At 37.5% G+C, this 21,838-nt stretch overlaps 1 protein-coding gene across 2 annotated transcripts in view; it reads left to right on the top strand.

The window, feature by feature from the left end:
• The window catches only part of GRM1 (glutamate metabotropic receptor 1), a 415,558-nt gene that overhangs the window by 17,813 nt on the left and 375,907 nt on the right, over positions 1-21,838 (top strand). The window lies entirely within an intron of this gene.

The raw sequence follows: 21,838 nt of genomic DNA, 5'->3' as shown, positions 1-21,838 counted from the left end.
CTTTCTTTCTTTCTTTCTTTCTTTCTTTCTTTCTTTCTTTCTTTCTTTCTTCCTCTCTTTCTAGTGGTGGGGAGTGATGAGAGAAAAAAATAAATGCTTGATAATTGGAATAAAATCAAAGTCTTATGAACATTCACATGGTTTTCATTGTTCCCTTCACAATTTTTTGTATGGATGTCTGCTTATGAAACCAGAATCAACCAATCAACAATCATTAATGACCCATTATTTGCCAGGCACTATGTTAGGTGTTTCCTGGTCACCTTCAAGGCTAGTGCCTTACATTTGAGATGGAGTTCATATAGGAATATTATGATAGTTATTCCAACATTGAGAGACTGCCAAGCCCAAGGGGCTGGGGCACTATGTCTGCTCTTCTCCTTCTTAAGGGGCCTATATGCCCTGGATTCTGGGTGATTTATTTATAGATTAGGTTTAGGCTCACATCTAGGACTTCCTCCAAAAGGGAAGTAGAAAGGAGATCAATTTATAACATGAATCCAGTATAGGATTTGTATTTATTTCCTAGACACAAAAGAAATTCTGAAACACACACACACACACACACACACACACACCAATTTTAACAAGCATGCCTTGACAATAAGACTTCAAAGAGAATTCAGTAACAAAATTATAGTTATATTCTCTAAGAGGCTAATACATAAACTTCATCAGAATACAATGCTGTTTGCGAGATTGCAGATTAGGTATTTTGATTTTCACCTTGACTTTGCACTGTCTAAACAACCCCTGGTATATCTCTTCTGGCAAAATAGTCAAGCTTAAGTCAGTCCTCTTATCAGTGGCCATCGTCTCTGATGCAGAGCCTTCTCCCATTGCCAGCCTGATTGGTCCCAGGATTTCTGTATCTCTTGAACTCATGAAATATCCTCTAAACCCACCTAATGTTTAATCATCTACTCAATTTAGGAAACATAAGGTGGAAAAGGCAGACAAATGCACAGATAGGTGCAAGCTTGTTTATCTGAATTCATGTTCCAAGTGGGAATGGTGGTAGAGTTCAGGGAAAGAGTGCAACCCATTTTTCCATCATTCTCATGGGAGTCTAGAGACAAAGCTTACTAGGTACCACATGGAAGAGCTGAAGCAAAGAGATTGAGCCAAAAACTGCCTTTTCTTTTAACTGATATAACGTGGGTATCAAGCCTATTTGCATAAGACTCTCTTGATTTGGTAGGGAATGCTCTGTGCCTGTACAAGGGGTGAATCTGGTGAGAATTTTGTAGAGGAGAGGTCCTTGTTCTTTGGATTTCTGGCTTAAAGGGAGGGCATATGTGGTTTCAAGCTCTCTTCAGGGAGAGGTTCCTGGAGAGAGAGAAAGACACTGGGAAGAAGGTAACATGTAGAGAAGGCAAGACTCCTCAAACATGTCCCCATTCTCACCTTATTACACTACAGATTTTGGGAGACTTTCCCTCTGGTTGATATCAGAGTCTCTCTCTCTCTCTCTCTCTCTCCCTGCCACCTCTGTCTCTTTGTGTCCCTCTCTTGAACTGAGATATTGATCTCCCAGAGAGAGAGAGAGAGCTCATTCATTCCATCTAACCAGTGGATAAATTTTATTTATTTATTTATTTATTCATTTATTTGTTTATTAGTTGGATGAAATATTGTCTGATTTCTGTTTGTTATTGACTTGTTTATTTCTATTCACTATATGTCTTTGTGTGAGGGGAATTTGGCGGGGAATCAAGCCTTTGGATATATAGCTTAGGGCATGCCTTCTTAATGAAAGGAATAGATAACAGAAGAGTATCTTGAATCTAAAACTTATTTTCCCTAGACTACCAATATTTAAGGGAGTGGATAGCTATAATTCCAGCATGGTATCACTTTTCTGATGTGAGCAGAGTGGCTATCCTTATGATGCCAATTTTGTGCCCCCCTCCTGGTGAGAATCAAAGTTTCCCTTAGGGAAGAATAGTCAAAGGAGACTCTAGAAATAATCATACCTCCATGTCTAGATAGAACCATGCAGACACAGATAACCAATATGGAAAATCCAGAAACTGTACACTGATATAGTAACCCACATCCCTTCTCTGCTCCTGTCATAGGGTTAGAGAAGGAAGGAAGGAAAAATGAAGCATTTATTAATTACCTACTTTGTGCCAGTCTGCTAAGTGCTTTACAAATATCAGCTCATTTGATTGTCACAAAAACTCAGCAGGTAGGTGTTATTATTATCTCCATTTTACATTAGGAAACTGAGACAGAGAGAAGTTAAGAAACTTGTCCAGGATCAACAGCTAGTAAGTGTCTGAGGCTAGGGTTGAACTCAGGTCTTCCTCTCTCCAGGCCTAGCACTCTATCTCCTGTGCCACTTAACTGCTTCTAGAACCAAGGGACTACTTAAGGATTGCCATGTCATATCAAAATGCCAGGTCCTTTCAGTGTCATCATTACATGGCTGGAAACAGCTAGAGAGTTTATAATTTTTGATGGGGCCAGATCACCTAGAATTAAACAGAGAGTATCTGCATGTGCTCTATGCAACCTACATTATATTATCATTATTATGTCAATATTCTCATTCTTTTCAAAGAGGTAGAAAAAGTGCTAGGATAAGTCACTATCCTGCCATTATTCCTTTACATTCAAAGTTCTACAGACTATTACACTGTGGATAAACTTTCTTTCTTTCTTTCTTTCTTTTTGTAGTTGCATATAAATATTAGAATGTAAGCTCATTTTCTGCAGGCCCATTGAAGGCATCCTCAGTAGAACTCCATTACCAGACAGGACAACAGGAATGATATATACCCCATCATTTTCCTAAATGATTTTGATCTCTCTTTCTAGGTTTTTATAGTAACAGCTACCATTTATATAGCATTTTAAGCTTTGCCAAACACTTTATAAACATTATCTCATTTTCCACAAAATAACCCTGGAAGGGAGGTGCTGTTATTACCAATTTATGAATGAAGAAATTGATATAGACAGAGCTTAAAAGGTTAAGTGACTTGACCAAAGTCACTCAGCAAGTAACTGTCTGAAGATTTTTTAAATCAAGTCTTTCTGATGCTGGGGCCAGTGATTTATCCACTGAGCTACTGAATTACCTATAATTTAAAAGCTTTTAATAGATTTTATTTTAATCTATTTCATATAATTTTTTATATATTATATTAGATATAATTTATATATTATAATGTATAATATATAAATTATATATCTAATATAAAATATAATGTAAAATATATAAATAAATATAAATAAAATATAATATAAAATATATAATATATGATAAAATATATAATTTAAAATATTTTAGAGATTACTGTGTTTGTGATAGTGACATCTACTAGTAATGTTGTTTAGTCATTTTTTGGTCATGTCTGACTTCATTACCCCATTTGGGATTTTCTTGGCAAAGATATTGGATAGGTTTGTCATTCCTTCTTCAGCTCATTATACAAATGAGGAAACTGAGGCCAACAGGGTGGAGTAACTTACCCAGGGTCACACAGCTAGTAAATGTCTAAGGCCAGATTTGAACTTAGAAGATGAGTCTCCCTGAATCCAGGCCTGGCACTCTGTCCATTGCTCCACCTAGCTGCCCATTAATAATATTATTCTTAAGTTTTTCTGAAGCAATGTTATATTGGGGTGATTGAGGACAAGTAAAGTCTATGGTAATTCTAATACAGTTTATTGGTTGAATTCTCCAGGATATTTTGAGGTCTTTGTTTGTCGTACAAAGATTTGCCTTCTGTTTACCATTGCTTGGTGTGGAAATTTCTTCTCATTACAAAAGGATTTTTGCAGATTTCTAACCTGTTTATTATATTCTCTAAGAATGTCTTTCAATCTTCTTATTCCCTTTTGGTATGAAAGTGTTATTATTTCCATAGTTGCCTTAGGGAGATGGGTCCAATGTTTTGTTAATATCGTATAGGTTTTTGTTTGTTTTTGGTTAGGAAAAATTTTCAAATCTGTTATGGTTCATTTTAGAGTTCTAAAGGTATAGATTAATATTGGCATCATATAATGTTCAGTGGCATTGAATTGACTTTAAAAATGTCTTTCCCAATCATCTTTGATTTCAGGCTGCCAGTAAGTCTCCTAGTATTTCTCCATAGCTTTCTCCTTGATATTTTTCTGCTCTGCATCTTGCCTGGAGGAGAGCAAGGTATTTTTAGGTACTGATTTTATCTATTAGTTTAATGTGCCCTCTGGATTCAAGCTCATTGCATTGAGTCTTTTCCTTTCCTTGGGGTATGTTAAGAATTTTACCCTTTTGAGTCCAAATGGCATTTAGATAATCAACTCAATAAGACGAAGGAGCTGTTTAATTATTTTTTCCAGTGGAGACATATAGCTTGATGCCATCTTTACACATAAAGTGGCTCATACAGTGTTTTGGTTTGATTCTTTAACTTGGAAGATGTATTTAATTCTAATCAGGAGAGATGATACTGGTTTAAGGCAGAGATTCTTAATCTAGGGCCCATGAACTTGTTTTTTTTTTTAAATTTCAATAAGTATTTAATACAATTTATTTCCTTTGTGATCTTATTTATTTCATTTTATTCATTTAAAAATATTCTTCTGATAAGGGGTACATAGGCTTCACCAGGCTGACAAAGATACAAAAAATATTTTAAAATGTCTAGTTTAAGGCTAGGCAGAACTGATATGGGCTTAAAGAATTTCCCTGAAAAATGCCATGTTTTATATAAATTCTTTTTGACATTATTGTATTGGTAGCATGTTTTAAATAGAGGATAGTCTTTCATGCAGATATTAAGTATTGCAGCATTTTCATTATGCTTAAAATTTTCACATGTTGGTAAAAGATCTTTTAGCCTATTCCTTGCATCTGGCCAGCCATGAAGAAGTCAAGGTTTATCAGCAGGAGTGTGCTGGAGCCAGCTCAAACTGCTGTTTCTTGAAAACTAATTGTTAAATTTTCAGTGTAAGCATTTATACTTCAGAAATGTTAAAAATCAGGGCTTGAATTATTGCTTTGTTGATTGTCTATATTTAAGGAAGTGATGGAAAAATGTTAATAATGCACATTAAATTTAAAATTAGGTCATGGAGAGCTTGATGTTAAACATTTACCAATACATCTCTGCCTTCTAGGCATATTGCCATTTGTCCTGATACTTCCTTGCACACAAGCCTTCCATTATTGTAATTAGAACAATATTCAAATCATTACTACCACTGATACTATAAAGGACATGGCAGTTGATTGCTCTATGGCTTTGGTCACAATTCCTGTGACTCTCCTGACCAAAACTCCTTCTCTGATCATCACCACTTCCTTACATGTGTAGTTCTCTCTGTTAGAATGTAAGCACTGAGGTCAAGAATTTTTTCACTTTTATATTTTTTATCCCCAATGCCTAGAGCAGTGCCTGACACACCATAGGTGCTTAATAAATGCTTTGTCATTCATTCAGTTTTAGCAATGAAATTGAGGTCCAGACCATCTATACAGTTTATCCAGGGTTACAAAGCTGATTTGGTTAGCAGAGCTGATCCATCTGTTATGATCAGCTTGCTGATTTTTATTTTTAAAATGAAAGCTTTATTCCTTCGCTCATATTGAGCTCTCCATACCCCTTTAGAGCATAATATGATGTAGCAGAAAGAACCCTCGTTTGGGAATCAGAACCTGAATCTGAATCTTAGACCTACCACTTACTAGCAGAAAGTTTCTTGTCTTTGTTTTTTCACCTATAAAGGAATTGGTTTCTCACCTCCAAAATGACTACTTGATCTCTAAAGTCTCTTAAAATTAAAAAATATCCTATGATTCTATAACCTCAAAAGCTCCTGTCAGCTCTAACAGTTCTATGAGACATATCTTGAACTCTTAACTTTCATTTCTTAATATACTCACTGTCTTCTTCCCTCTTCCTCTTTTCTCCCAACACACACACACACACAATTTCTATTTGCCTCCAACTTTAGTCTTTTTAGATTATGTCACTGGGCTGCCTTCAGCACCATATCATCTGCTGAGTTCACCTATTATGCCAGTCAAAAGAAAGAAGACCCCCTTTTCTAATTCTTTCCTAAAGACTGCTAAAAAAAATGATTTTTTGAATGTCTCCTATCTACTCATTTCCTAGATCTTTCTCCACCTTGTGCCTCTAAGATAACACATTCTGAGCAAGGACATTTCATCTGGCACAGTCGGATATATTGTACAATGCATTTACTTTGCAGAGCAATGTAAATATTTGAGCATAAGAAGAATACTAGTGGAATGTACTGAAACACTTTGGAGCCCAAGTCACAGCATCGGGGGACATGTGGCATGCATCTCTGATAAGCAAAAGGCATATCACAAGCTGGCTTCTCAGCTGTGAAATGCCACTACTCAGGTCACATGCCTCTGTTTAAAAAAAAAAAGCAACCTGCCTCTAGCAACGCCTTCCACTTGGCTGAGAGGCAGGCCACATGTCACCTCAAGCTGTTGGCCCCTCTGGCATTGTGTATGAATAACTAATTCCATTACACTGGTGGGGAGGTTGTGTTCTTTGGAACATTGACTATAGTGTTATATATTTCTTTCATAAGCATGACTGATATTGAATTCAATCTGTGTCAATGACAACTCAGGACTCTCGTGAATGTTGTCTCAGAGCACTTCTAAATGTAGGATACATTTCGAATGGTGATATCTTCATATGCAAAATCAAAGTTGGAATGACACTATTTAAAAGATGGTACATGACAGCATGTTTATAATATATATCCTTGAAACTTCAACACAATGGTCCTCATACTTAGCTAACAGTTAGCTCCTAAGTAACATGTGCAAAGTCTTGACAAGTAATATCACTGATTATGGTGAGGTGGAATTGGTTCTATCCTCAATGCATGAATGTACATTTATCTAAGGAAGGGGTTCTTAACCTGGAGTCCTCGAACTTGTCTTTTAAATATTTTGATAAATGTATTTCAACACAATTGGTTTCTTTTTCAGTCTTCTTTATTTTATCTCATGCATTTAAAAACATTCTGAGAAGGGATCTGTAGGCTTTACCACACTGCCAAAAGGGTCCATGATAGAAAAAAAGAGTTAAGAACCGCGGCTCTAAGGACATATCAATAAGCAATTTTACTTGAATATTTCTTGTATTCATGTCTTAGCTCCACAAATAGACTACAGGCTTCTGGAATGCAAGGGTCTTACATTTCTCTTAAATCCTTTTTATTGTCTAAGGAAGGAAGGAAAGAAGGAAACAAGCATTTGTTAAGCACCTACTATGTGCCAGGAACTGTGTTCAGTGCTTTACAAATATTATTCTATTTAATAAGTGCCTATTATGTTTAATGCAGAGTTAGACATAATAGGGACCTAATTAATATTAGTTGAATTAATAATGGAATTGCACAGAAAGACCTGTGGTGTGAGTCAGGGCTGATCATAGCATTGACCACCACTTATCCATACATTTCTCTAGGAAGGACCCATTCTGAGGAGGGTATACTCTACTTTTGTGATGAGATTGGCATAATTTCTTACCTTGAACATGATTTGATTTAAGCACATTTCAAGAAACACAATCATTCAACCATAAATGCAAACTTTCCAAAAATATTTCAAGTATTCAGTATAATTCACATGTTTGCCATCTGTTCTTCTTCTGCCTATTATACTGTAAAAACCAATCTGATCTTTATGTATCTTACACATGTGCTAAAGGGGACAATGTATCATTATCAAACACCTTATGTACATCAGATTATGGCCTGGAAATTCTCTCCAAAAGGTAACTGGGATCTCAGGGTCTCTGAGTCTTAGATTCTATAAAGATGAACAAAATAATATATACTCTAGGCTTAGAGCCTTCTGGCTATACATTTGCCAGCACATAAAATGTCTATTTCAATATGTATACAAACACACATATAAAAGATTTCCTAGGTATTCCAATATCTGTCAGGAATTTTCCAAATAGATGGTACAAAGCTCTCTTAGTCAGATAGAATATTTATACTTCAGGTCTTTCAATCTGACTTCATCTGGCATATGAGTCTTAGTGAACCATGATGATAGAACTATGATATTGTATAGGGGAAAGAGTAGCAAATTTGGAGTCAGAGGACCTGAGTTCAAATCCTTGTTCTGACACTTACTGCATGTGTCACCTTAGAAGTCACTTCTCCTCTCTGGGGCTGAGTTTCCTCAAAAATAAAATTAGGTGTTAGACTAGATAACCCCAAAATCTCTTCCAGTCTTTAAATTTACTATCTTGGGGCAGCTAGGTAGCACAGCAGAGAGAGCACCGGTCCTGGAGTCAAGAGGACCTGAGTTCAAATTCCTCAGACACTTGATACTTACTAGCTGTGTGACCCTAAGCAAGTCACTTAACCCCAATTGCCTCACCAAAAAAAAAGAAAGAAAAAAAAAAGAAAAAAAAATACTGTCCTAAGGCAGAGAACAAATCCCTAAAGTCCCAGTTTTCAATCATTTTGTTTGAAGTATTGGTAGCTTTAAAAATACAGACTTCATCTCTATATATTCCCTGATTTGTTTTTGTTGGAGCAGGATTACCAAAAACAACAGTCCTTGTCAGGTCATGATGAATGACTGCAATGATTTATGTTTTAAAGCCCTACTGATGTCTTCTGAAAAACCTTCAAATACGGTAACTCTTGGAAATGGTGAGGAGATGATAGTTCTCAACTGGCATTTTCTTTTATCTGATGAGTAAAGTTAACCCTTTAAAATGTATGTTTATATGATAGGACACATACATGTGTGTATGTATGTGTATATATATATATATATATACACATATGTATACACACATACATATTTTTTTCTGTACCAGATCTATGACTTCATTGATATAAAGGACACTCTAGTGAGGACATCTTCTTTAACTAATGTACATCAACATATGCTCTGTAATTTTTAGTCTTAGAGAGTTGCCTTATGGGTACTACAAAGTTAAATGACTTGTCTAAAGTAGTAACTCCAGCATGTCTCAAAGGTGGGGCTCAAACTCATATCTTTCTGACTTGAGAAAAGCTCTAACTACTACGATGCATTGCCTGTCATGCAACCTATTTATCTATACAGTTATCCCTTTCACATCATGACTTTACCCATTGTGGTTTTGATATATCATGAGTAGGCAAAGGAAATTAAATGGGAATTTTTTGAGAGTTGTACAGAAGTCACAGATGACACACGAAAGCCAACAGATAACACAGAAGAAGTCTAGAAACTCAGAAATGTATAAAATATATGTATAGCACTGTATGATATCTTTTAATACCATAATAATTCAGACTTCTTCTTTGGTATGAAGGGAGGACCAAAAAATTTTACATGGATTTTCCAGATTGCAGGGGTACCTGTACCCCTAACCCCTGCCATGAAGAAGGGATAACTATATTACTAACAATCATGGCAGTAGCCATCATCGTGGGAGATAGTAAGGGATCATTCCTATTGGCTAGGGAGCAGTTTGTTACTATTCCCCTCCCCCCATGTTTCCTTGACCCTAGACCTGGGCTACAAGATGGGGTACTTAAGAGTGGTCTCTATTGTGATCTCTACCACCTAAAAAGTATCAGTTAATGAAAACAGGCATTTGAAGGGAATACTAACTGAGCTGCCCTCAGCAATGTATATGTGACTTCCTTGGTAGGAATTACAGGTTTGCACACATATGGCTCTCTTGTGACCAAAGGCACATATTGGTGAGTCTGGGGTTGATGTAGACTAGAAAGAGCAGGTCCTGCCTTTGGAATACAACTAAGTTAAGAACGAAGCTCATGACACTGACTTTATCAGCATTTTGACTTAGTAATACTAGCTAACATTTATATGGTTGGCTAGGTGGTACAGTAGATAGAGCATCAGGCATGGAGTAAGGAAGACCTGAGTTCAAATCTGACCTCAGACACTTACTAGCTGTGTGACCTTGGACAAATCTCTTAACCCTGCTGGCCTCAGTTTCCTCATCTGTAAAATGAGCTGGAGAAGGAAATGGAAAACCACTTCAGTATCATTGCCAAGAAAATACCAAATGAGGTCACAAATAGTTACAACAAAAACATGTATATAGCTTTCTAAGGTTTGTAAATGCTTACAGATATTATTTTATATCCTCACAACAATCCTTGGAGATGAGTGCTATTATTATCCTTATTTTACAGATGAGTAAACTGAGGCATACAGATGTTTAGTAACTTGGCTAGGATCACACCAGCTGTATTTGAGGTCAGATTTGAATTTCCTGATTTCAGTTCCAATTCCAGTGCTCTATCCACAACACCTCCCAGCTTTCTGAGCTATCCAACTAACAAAATCACTAACAATAAGCTAGTTAAGTTAAGCTTGATAATGGGAAATTACAATACTAGCAGGCATAAGTGGATAAGGGGAGTGTAGGGACACTTTTTTTTTTTGAAGGAAATAGCCCAGGTAGCAATAAAACTTTAAAAGCCAAACAATACTGTGTTCTTACACAGCAATTTCTGCCCTAGCTAATTTCTATTGGCAGTGGAAAGATCCCTGGATTTGTAGTTAAAGAACTGGGATTCAAATACTGGATCTTATTACCCGTATGACCCTAAGCAAGTCACCTTACCTCTGTGGGGCTTCAGTTGCTTCAGTTTTTTAAGCTTTAAAATGGGGAGGTGGGATTTGATGGCATCTAAGATCTCTTCCAGCTTTGAATGTCTGGGTTTTGGTTTTTTTTTTTTTGGTTGGATTTCTATCCATTTTCATTTTTTATTTTTTAATTGTAATTATTTAATTAATTTTTAGTTTTCAACATTTGCTTCCATAAGATTTTGAATTCTAAATTTTCTTCCCCTTTCTCAACTCCCCCCTTCCCAAGATGGCATGCAATCTGATATAAACTCTACTTATAGTGAATGTCTGATCTTATGATCCTTCTAGGGAATAAATTTCCTCATCCCTGCAGATTGCACAGAGTAAAAGTAGCAGCAACAAACAAAGGCAGGATAGGACTTTCAAGTTATAGGTATAGGAGATTGCCTAACTGATGTGATTTGAGGGGTGATGGCAATCTCCTTCATTGGCTTGTTATGAGGCAGTAATCATTGCCTTGGTTCTTGAAGGCTTCACAGATTTCAAGCCTTGGCAATAGTGTAGGTGGTGGGGACTAAGGAGTTAGAGACAACCTTAAATTAAAGCTAAATTTTACGTAAATTAGATGATATCCTGATAAGAACTTGAGTGCTGGTAGAGGATTCCAGAATAAGCAAGTAGATAATGAAAGGGAAGATGATTATGTTGCTGCAATTTTCCTTATGGCTAGTTTAGGCAAATGAGCATGGTATGATAGGGCACTAAATTAGATTTAGAAGACCTAATTTCCCTTCACTTAACTATGTCATCTTTGAAGGTAAACGTTTATTAAGCTCTTAATTTATGCCAGATACTGTGCTAGAAAGACATTCCCTGCTCTCAAGGAGTTTACATTCCAATGGGGGAATTCATATAAAAAGGAGATGAAAAAAGTGGGGGGAATGAAAGAACTCAGAGTGAGGGTGTGGTTGAAAATGTGTGGAGTGCATCCAGGAGAGAGGAATCAGACATGGTTGGCCTGGGTGCTCTCTTAAGGAGAAGTGGAAGTTCTGGGAGGAGCCATCCAATCAGAGGAAAAGGCTACAGGGATGTGTGAATTCCAGTACTGGAACGAACTTCCAGGACCAAGAGGAAGTGTGATAGAGTGGAAAGATTGCTGAATTTACCGTTGACTTGAATTTGAATTCTATCTACATTCTCCTTCTTGGTAATCTCATTGATTTCCATAATTTCAATGATCATCTCTTTCCTGAGGTTGAATTCCACATATCTAGCTGACTGTTGGACATCACCTGAATGTCTCATAAGCATTTCAAAACCAACACTTCCAAAGTGGAATTAATTTTTCTTTCCCCCACCTCCTTCTTATGAAAGTGTTGGGGGTACCACCATCCTTCACGTTACTCAAGTTAGCAACCTCAGAATCAACCTTGGTTCTTTCTTTTCCCTCAAAATCCAATTAGTCACCAAATTCTATCAATTCTACCACCAGGGTATTAAGAAATATTCCCTTCCCTCATACAGCCATCTCTCTAGTTCAGGCCCTCACCAGTTGTTACATGGCATGTCACAACTGCCACATGTTCCTTATGGAACTACCATTTTTGCATAAAAACTTTTGCATAAACTGTCCCAAATGCCTGGAATTGAACTCCCTCTTCACCTTAGACTCCCTGGCTTCCTTCTTGGTTCATTCAGCTCATTTGTTACCTTTTAAGGGAGACCTTTACTGATTCCTCTAGTTAGTGATCTCTGCCTCCTGAAATTATCTTGACTTACTTGGAATTGAAGGATCATAGATTTCGAGCTGGTTGTTGTTTTCAGTCATGTCTGACTCTTTGTTACCCCATTTTGGGGTTTTCTTGACAGAGACACTGGAGTGCTTTGCCATTTCCTTCTCCAGCTCATTTTACAGATGAGGAAAGTGAGGGAAACGGGGCTAATTGATATACCCAAGATCACACAGTTGCTAAGTGTCTGAGGCCAGATTTGAACTCAGGAAGATGAGTTTTCCTGATTCCAAATCCAGTGCTCTATCCACTGTGATACCTGGAGCTGGAGGAGACTTCTCATGCCATCTAATCCAACCCTTTTATTTTACAGATAAAATATCTGAATCCTATAGAGGTTAAGTGATTTGTTTAACGTCATCAAGCAGTGTCACACAAGGATTTGAACCTAGGTCTCCTCTGATTTCAAACCCAATGCTCTTTTCCATTAGCTTTTCATGTTATATCCTCTAATAGAATGTAAATTTCTTGAGTTGAGGAGCAGTGTTTGTTTTATTTTATTTTTGCATTGTCCCTATATTTCTAGTGTATAGCAGAAGGCCTTGCATATTTAGCATGCTTAATGGGTTGGATTAGAATTTGGACTGTGTTACTGATGAGTCTTTTGATTGTTGTTTCATTTTTTTTTTGTTCAGTCATTAAACATCCTCATATCCTGGAGAAAGTAGAAAAGCAAAATGAAAAGACCTGGTCCCTGTGTCTGAAATGCACTGTATGGACATAGAAGGATGTAAAAAAAAGTAAATTCTAACAGCATAGCAGAGAGTGGAAACAAGACAGCAGAACCACAGGCTTTAAATGGCAGATGTTTGCAGTACATAGGAGCCTCCTGTTTGAGGTTTGATTAATATGAAGTGTGAATTGCTTATTAGACTTGGATAGTTGTGGAGGACTGGATCTTTGTTTCACTTTCAATTAGACAGGAACGGAGGTAAGATTTTGTCTGGAGACCTTTAAGTGGTAAATGGGTAAACTTCATGGATTGGTGCAGGGGCATGCTGGCGGCAGCTCAAACAGATTAGATTTTATTAAATTTTCTTTGTGAGTTTTTACACCTCAGAAATCAGCAAAAACTACAAATCAGGGATTGACTTATTGTTTTGTTGATTACCTAGACTTAATAAAGTGATGGAGAAAATGTTATTATTTTAGATTAAACTGAAAAGTGTGTTGTGATTGTTAAATGTGTACCAGCATCTTTCTTAGAGAGCCTACTAGAAGTAAGACAATGGGAAACAGAGACAATGTTGCCATGTGGAGGTCTGACCACGTGCAAGAATAAATTGGGCAAAGTAGTAGGTAACAATGAAAGATGGGTCATGTCTATACTCAAAGCTTCCTCCAGACATTACTTCTGGACCTTCTAGACATTACTTTCCTTCTTTCCAGTCTCTTCTCTCCCTAAGTCTTTTAGTCAGAGAGTTATCAAGTTTCATCTGTGCATAAGAGAGGGCAAAGAAAGTGATTTAATGGAAAATGTTAGGCAAGTTATATAGTAATTTACTAGGATTGTAGGAACTGCAAGTGGCTTTAGAGATCATACAGTTAAATCTCACTTTACAGATGAGGTAACTGAGCCTCAAAGATGTTAAGTTCACTCCCTTCTTAAATTTTCTTAGAGCATTTTTCTTTTTCTTTTTTTTTTTACTCATATCACTTGCTACCTTGTGTTATACTAATCACTGACCATACCTTTTCCTCTTATCCCAGTAGAGTGTAAGCTTCTTCTTCTTTTTTTTTTTTGAAGCAATTGGGGTTAAATGACTTGCCCAGAGTCACATAGCTAGTTTCAAGTATCTGAGGCCAGATTTGAACTCTGGTCCTCCTGACTCCCAAGCCGGAGCTCTATCCACTTCACCACCTAGCTGCCCCTATGCTTCTTGATCATGCCATTTTTATCATTGACTTGGCCAAGACAAAAAGGTAGCAAGTATCAGAGTTGGAATTTGAACCTAGGTTTTCTGACTTCAAAGCCAGTGCTCCTTCTACTACATAGTATTACCTCCCAGTTTCCTTCCCATCATTTACTCAGTCAGATAATAAGCTTTGATGAAGCACTTACTGTGTGTCAGACACTGTGATAAGTGCATGTGTACTCCTGGGTGTCATGGACCAGTTCATATTGTATGCCCCCATAGAATCAAACATTTACACATAATAACCTCTCAATAAATAGACTGTTAGAATATTAGAATTGGAAAGAACTTTCAAGATTATCTAGTCTGACCTATGCCTGAATAAGAATACCACCTATAACATCCCTAACAAGTAGTTGGTTAGCCTTTGCTTGAAGATGTTCAGTAATGGCAAATCTCCCTGCCCCGACAAAGGCATGACATTCTCTTTTTGGATAGGTCTAATTATTAGCATGATTTTCTTTACATTGAGTTGAAATCTAACTTTGTTAAGTCTCCATCAATTGTGCCTAATCAAGATCAAGCAAGACAATATTTGTAAAAATGCTTAGCTTCTCACTCTACTTGGCTTCCCTGAAGCTTTGGACATTATTGACTATTCTCTCTTTTTGCTCTGTGGAACTGCCCTTTCTTTGTTCTCCTTGTATATTTTTCCCATTCCTTTTCAGACTTGGATGGTTGTGGAGGTCACCTAGGTCACCATCCTTCTATCCAGTAAGTCTTGGTAACTCTCAAAGTTCTGTCCTGAGTTTTCTTCACTTCCTATATTCTCTCCCTTTGTGATTTCATCAACTCCCATGGGTTCCATTATCTCTATGCAAATGTATTCCAAATCTATATATTCACTCCTAATCTCTTTCATGAACTATAAGATATTTCCATCTAGATGTCAGGCATCTCAAACTCAACATGTCTAAAATGGAACTTACTATCTTTCCCCCAAAATCCCACATGTGAATTTCCCTATTTATGTGGAGGGTACACTATCCTTTGAATCATTCCAATTCAGAACCTCATAATTTCCTAATCTCTTCCCTCTTTTTCAAGTGATAGCCAGTCAGCTTCAAAGTCTTTTCTTCTATTTTTTTTTACTTTGAATCCCCAGTTTTTAGCATATTACCTGACGCATAGTAAATGCTTGACAAAAGTTTGTTAACTGTTCATCCTACCTCTACTTCTCTCATGTCTGTCCCTTTCTCTCCACTCACAAACCCTTTGCATGATTTCAGACTCTTTATCAACTCACAATAACATCCTAATAGGTCTTATCTCTATGTTTTCTCTAAGACATTCTCCACACAATTGCTTAATTGATCTTCCTCAAATACAGAACTAATCATGTCACCTCTTTACTCAAAAGTCTTCTATGGGTCTAGGATAAAAAAAAGATGAAAAATTAACATTAAGTACCCATAATGTACAAGGCTTTGTGTTAGGGTGAAAGATGATGGTAAGCTTCCCTAGACAGTAGCACCATTGCAATAAGGAATATTATCCCTAGGGAGAGTTTTCAGGGAAGCATGAAAACCTTGATCTTTACCGTATAGGTATGAATAGATGGGCTGCTAAGTGGCACAGTGGATAGAGTTCTGGGTCTGGAGTCAGGAAGACTCAATTTACTGAGTTCAAATCTGGCCTCAGACATTCAGTAGCTATGTGACTCTGGGCAAGTCCCTTAACCCTGTTTGCCTCAGTTTCCTCATCTGTAAAATGATCTGGAGAAGGAAATGGCAAGCCACTCCAGTATTTTTGCTAAGAAAACCCCCAAAGGGGTCATGAAGAATAGAACACGACTGAACAGCAACAACAACAATGAATAGACGGGAGACATAAATTTAGGGCTGGAAGGCACATAACGTGTCAACTATTTCAGTGTCATAATTCTATAGAGGAGGAAACTGAGGACCAAAAAGTAACTTGCCCAAAGTAACACAGGTGGTAAATGGCAAAGAAGAGATTCAAACCCAGGTCTTATGAACTTAAATTCAGCAACATTTCACTATGCCACAGTATGGGTTACATGGCTTAAGAAAGCCTGTCCATGAGTTCTTAATTTTGGGTCTGCAAATTTGATTTTTTTAAAAAAATAGGTCAATAACTATTTCAATATCGTTGGTTTCTTTTGTAATTCTATGTATTTTATTTTATGCATTTAAAAACATTATTCTGAGAAGGGAACCATGGGCTTCACCAGACTGCCAAAGGTGACAAAAAAGTTTAGGGATGTCTTCTATAGCCAGAACACAATGCGAAATTATATACAGTAATTCACTATCAATAGGGATTCAGCATTCAGTCATTTTTCAGTCATGTCTGACTCTTTGTGACCCCATTTAGGGTTTTCTTGGCAAAGATACTGGAGTGGTTTGCCATTTCCTTCTCCACCTCATTTTACAGATGAGGAAACTGAGGCAGACAGGGTTGAATGACTTGCCCAGGGCCACACAGCTAATAGGTTAGGCCAGATTTGAACTCAGGAAGATGAGTCTTCCTAACTCCCAGCCTGGCACTCTATCCACTGCACAATAGGGATAGATCTGGTTCAAAATCAGGACTGGAGCATGGGAGACCAGGATTCTTTTATTGACTCTGCAATCTATTCAGTTCCTTCCATTGCCCTGTCATAGAATTTCAGGTAAGTCACTTATCCTCATTTTATTCCACCTTAAAATGGTAAATTATAATACAGTATTTATCAAGATCGATGAGTTTAAAGTGTTGTGAAGCTGAGGAAAGTGCTACATTTTCATGATGATTTTTTCTAGTATTCATCTCAGTGCTTTGTGACAATGGTTCTATCAGGCATCTAGATGCTTAAATGGACCTGTAGCCTCATTGATTTGAATATTGCCTTCAATAATACAGATCATAGCCCATCACGAATCATTGCTATAGTTCATTCCATTTCATTGCCACAAAATCAAAGTGCTCCTCAGATTCTTAGAAAAATTGAATATCAGAAGTGGAAGGGGTCTTAAATTTTGTCCAACAACCCTTATCTTATGAGTGAGGAAAGAGAATCTCAGAAAGACCAAACAAATTACCAATTCATTCATGTATGCATTGATTTGTTCAGCAAATAATTACTATGTACCTACTTTATGTGACATACCTTGCAAGGTCTATGAATAATACCAAAATGTCTAAGATCCAGCCCCTTCCACAAGAAGCTTACCATGCAACTAAAACAGGCACAATGATGTCCACAAGAGGAGGCAATACATGACAAGTGTTATAACAATAGTGAAAATGAAATACTATAGGAGCGAGTTCTGAGAGAGGAAGGAATTTTGCCACCGATCAAAGTTGATCACTTCAGGCTTCAGACTAAAGCTGAGAGGGTTTCACTTTTTATGTCTTTTGAAAATATGCTTCAGCTCTTGGGCAAATTCTATAATGTCATTCTTTGAGATGACCTATAAAAAAACCAGCCAGAAGTCCATTGCTGCTGGCTGTATTATCCTTCGGTAAAGGACCTTTAGAAAGCTGCTCGTGCATAGAAAATTCTAGAACCCAGAGATCTTCCTGAACTCTATTGATCATTCTTTCTCTGTCTTATAGTTATATGTCTTACCTTGTGAGGAACATTAGAGATGTGTAAATTTTTTAAAGTGATTTATGGCTAAGCATTACAATACAGTTTTATTTACTTAGTCTCTCTTAGAACTTCTTGTTAGTCTATTTGAACCCAAGTGCATTCCCCATTTGAGAGAGGGAAGGAAGTCATCATATCTTCTTCCCACTTCCATCACTGGCAATGAAATTTGCTTTTATCACATTGGTGTACTAGACTTTGCTTTTCTGGAGCAAAGCTAAAGAGCAAATCTTTCCTAAATCAATTTTCAAGCTGGATCCTGATCTATAGGCTTTACCATTAATAAATGATCTTATTAAGCTACAGAAATCTGAGCTTTCCCCCCACTGGATGTACAAACTTAGTTTATTTTATCCTCAAAGTTCTTTGTCATTCTTTTGTAGGGAAGAGAAAAAGGGTAGAGAATTGAATCAATCTGTTGGCTCAAGGAAGATTTTGGGGAACCAATATAAAACAAATCAGGTTTTCATATTATTTCCTATAAATAACTAGAAACATTTACAGAAAGCTGACTTGGGGCAAAGGTTCAAATTTTATAGAGGTGGCTGTAATTGTAGCCCTGAGGGGTAGTATATTTTTGTTGTCCCAGTTATTACTGGAACTCATAGAAGTATAGAAGGGAAGAGGGCACTTACTTCACCATTGCTTATCAAATTTTGCATTGGAGGCAAGGGAGAAAGAGGGAGGGAGGAGGGAAAGAGAGAGAGAGAAAGATAGAGAGACAGAAAAAGAGAGAGAGAGAGAGAGAGAGAGAGAGAGAGAGAGAGAGAGAGAGATGGTGGCACTATCTATGGGGGTTTGAGGGATGGGGTTTGTATCAAGATTCAGTTGATTCTGTCAAAAAGTTGGGCCAAGGCTGAACATATTGAGACATGTTTGAAGTTAAGATTTCATATTTTAGATTAGTGAAATCTTGTTGGCTCTAGCACACAGCTCTGGGATTTGTAGAATCTGTATACATATTTGTTGAATGAATGAATGAAATTGCTGAAGCCTGAAGATCAGGCTTCAAGATGAGGCAGAGTAGGCTTGCCCTCACCCCTCACCTCCACCCCCACATCCAAGGTGATTAGTTGATTTTAAAGATTAGTGTGGTTTTAAAGATGTTTCACTGCTTTAGTCCCAAAGCATAAAACCATTATAGGGAGGTTCTAGCCAAAATGTTACAATTCATTATAATATTTCAAGAGCTTGTAATCACAAGTTATAGTTTCCAATACTGGCTCAGCCACTAATTTGTTGTGTGACCATAAGCAAGTAACTCCATCCCGTTGTGCCCCAATGTCCTCATCTATAAAATAAGGGAGTTGGACTCTGATTTCTAAGGTTACTTCTACTGCTAAGAGTATATGATTCTAATTATTTTAAAAATAAGATTATTATTGATTTGGATCTTGTTCTTCATAAAAAGATATATCCCTATCTGTGTCTGTCTGTCTGTCTGTCTGTCTGTCTCTCTTTCTATCAACCTACCTATCTCATTTAATTTAAAAAGAAAGGAAGTGTTTCACACCAAGATCATATCTGGCTGAATTAAGTACTCAAACTCTAAGGAACATAAGCAAGTGGTTGCTTTAATGAGATACAAAGCCATCATTTTCAAAGAGACATACAAGGCTACCAGTGGACTTAAGCTTCCCGTCTTCCTATTCCCCTGTGAAGACCTGCTCAGTGACCCCGGGTACAGGTATTGAAAGTTATGTTGACTTAGCATCCCATTTTCCCCGCCCCACTTATCAATCAGTGTTGGGGGAGGCTCTGATGGTGAAGGAGATACCAGGTCGGCAACTCTTTGTATTACCTGCTGTTTGTCACATACCCCTACCCGCAAACTGTCAGGTTCTTGCCACCTTGGGGAAAAACTGAGATGCAAGGGCCCAACCTCCTTTGCTGAGGTGGACCTATCTAGATTGGCTTAAAGTTACCTAAAAAAGCTGTCCCCACCTTGAAGCCATTGCTGATCTTCGGTGATCAGCCCATCAATGTGTTGCTACCTTGACGCACTTAGAATACAATCCTTTCCATTCTCTTTGTCCTGAGTTTTGTCTCGATAATCAGGGTGAAAAACTGAAATGAAGACTTTTTCTTTCAACACAGGCTCTCCCCACAGGAGAAGTTCAGGGCAATTCATAGAGTTTGTTTTAGATATTCTTCATAAGCCCCTTCCTATCCCGTGATTCCATATTTGGTCCAGGGAATTAGGTCACGTACTCTGGGGAAGTTCCTTTTTGGCGTCTATGAACTGCTGTAGCCTTTGTTGTCCAACCTTAGCCAAAGCCTAACTCTACACCTCCCTCATAACAGGAAGTTACTTTAAAATTGTGACCCTTGTCACAATTGTCTGACCCTCCTCACTCCTCAGAGCTCCACTCCTTTATATTAACTTGCTTATCATTTTTCTAAAAACTCAGAATCTTGGAATTAAATCATGACTATAAATCTAGTAATGTAACTTGGCATGTTTGTGGAAAAAGAAACTAAGCCCTTGGTAAGTACCTTTTATTTCTGACAAGCTGTGTATGACATTTGTTGTTATTCACGTGTTCACTTCCCCCGTTATTTATCTGCATATAGCTGGAACTCCAGCAAGGCAGGGACTACTTCTTTTTCATTTCTCCATCCTAGGTAGCTAGGTGATGCAAAGGATAGAGTGTTCTCATTGGAGTCAGAAAGACCTGGATTTAAGTCCGGCCATAGATACTTAGTAGCTATGTGAAAACACTGAAAAAACAGTCCCTCTCACATTTGCTTGTCTGTCTCTCCTAGTTAGTCAAGGCTGGCTGGTAGAATCCTTGTGACTCTTTGTGACCCCATTTGGGGTCTTTTTGGCTAAGATACTGGAGGGGTTTGCCATCTCCTCCAGATCATTTTACAGATGAAGAAACTGAGGCAAACAGTTAAGTGACTTGTCCAGAGTTACACAGCTAGTAAGTGTCTGATGTCAGATTTGAACTTAGGAAGATGAGTCTTCCTGACTCCAGGCGTAGTACTCTATTCACTGTACCACCTAGCTGCCCCTAATTTTTGAAATCCCTGATTTTACAGGGATGAGGAACTGAGGCAAATAGGGTTAAGTCACACGGCAAGTAGTAGCAACAACAGTCGCAGAAGCCTGGAATGTGTTTCTTCTCTGACTCAGAATCCTTAGCTCTCTTCAGAGTTCATCTCAAGGACCACCTCCTGTACCTTTCTTCAGCTTGTTCCCTCCAAACTGTTTATACCCCTTAAAATTATTTTGTATTTGTCTTCTATTTATTTTGCATTTGCTTACGTGTTTGTGTATTGTTCCCCCATAGAAGGTAAGTTTCTTAAAGGCAAAGACTTGAATCTTTGTCTTTGTTATCTCCCTTGCTTGGCACAGTAGGTACTTAATAAATACTTGATGACTAATTGATAGATTTAATGGCCTGTAGCAGCAGTAAAGATGGCTAATCATTGGCTTCAGTTGTGCTAAGAAAATGAAACAACTGCTGGCAAAAAGACATACAAATTCATTCATTTAATAAGAATTTATTACTCAACCAATACTGTATGCTGTATTCACTGTGCTAGGTACTGGGGATAATAATATGGAAATAACATTTTTAATGTTATCTCATTCAATCGTCCCAACAACCTGGGGAGGTAGGTGCTATTATCACCCCCCATTTTACAGATGAGGAAACTGAGGCTGAGAAGGGGGTGAAATGACTTGCCCTAGACTCCATGAACTTCTAGTTAGGACAAAAGGAAGACCAATTGGTCTTTATTAAGATTCTACCAGCCAGCCTTGACTAACTAGGAGAGACAGACAAGCAAAAAATGTGAGAGGGACAGTTTTCCCTCAAACATAGAGGGAGCTGGGAAGAAAAATAAAGGGAAAGTGATCCACTTTCCCATGAGAGTAGCTTTGGGGAAAAAAATTAGTTTTCCCTACTAAATATCTAATGCAGGATTTAAATCCAGGTCTTTCTGACTCCAATGAGACACTCTA

Source organism: Vombatus ursinus, unplaced genomic scaffold (assembly GCF_900497805.2).
Source record: "Vombatus ursinus unplaced genomic scaffold, bare-nosed wombat genome assembly UNPS02009132.1, whole genome shotgun sequence".
NCBI classification, from domain to species: domain Eukaryota; kingdom Metazoa; phylum Chordata; class Mammalia; order Diprotodontia; family Vombatidae; genus Vombatus; species Vombatus ursinus.
This window is presented reverse-complemented; position numbering and strand designations above follow the sequence as displayed.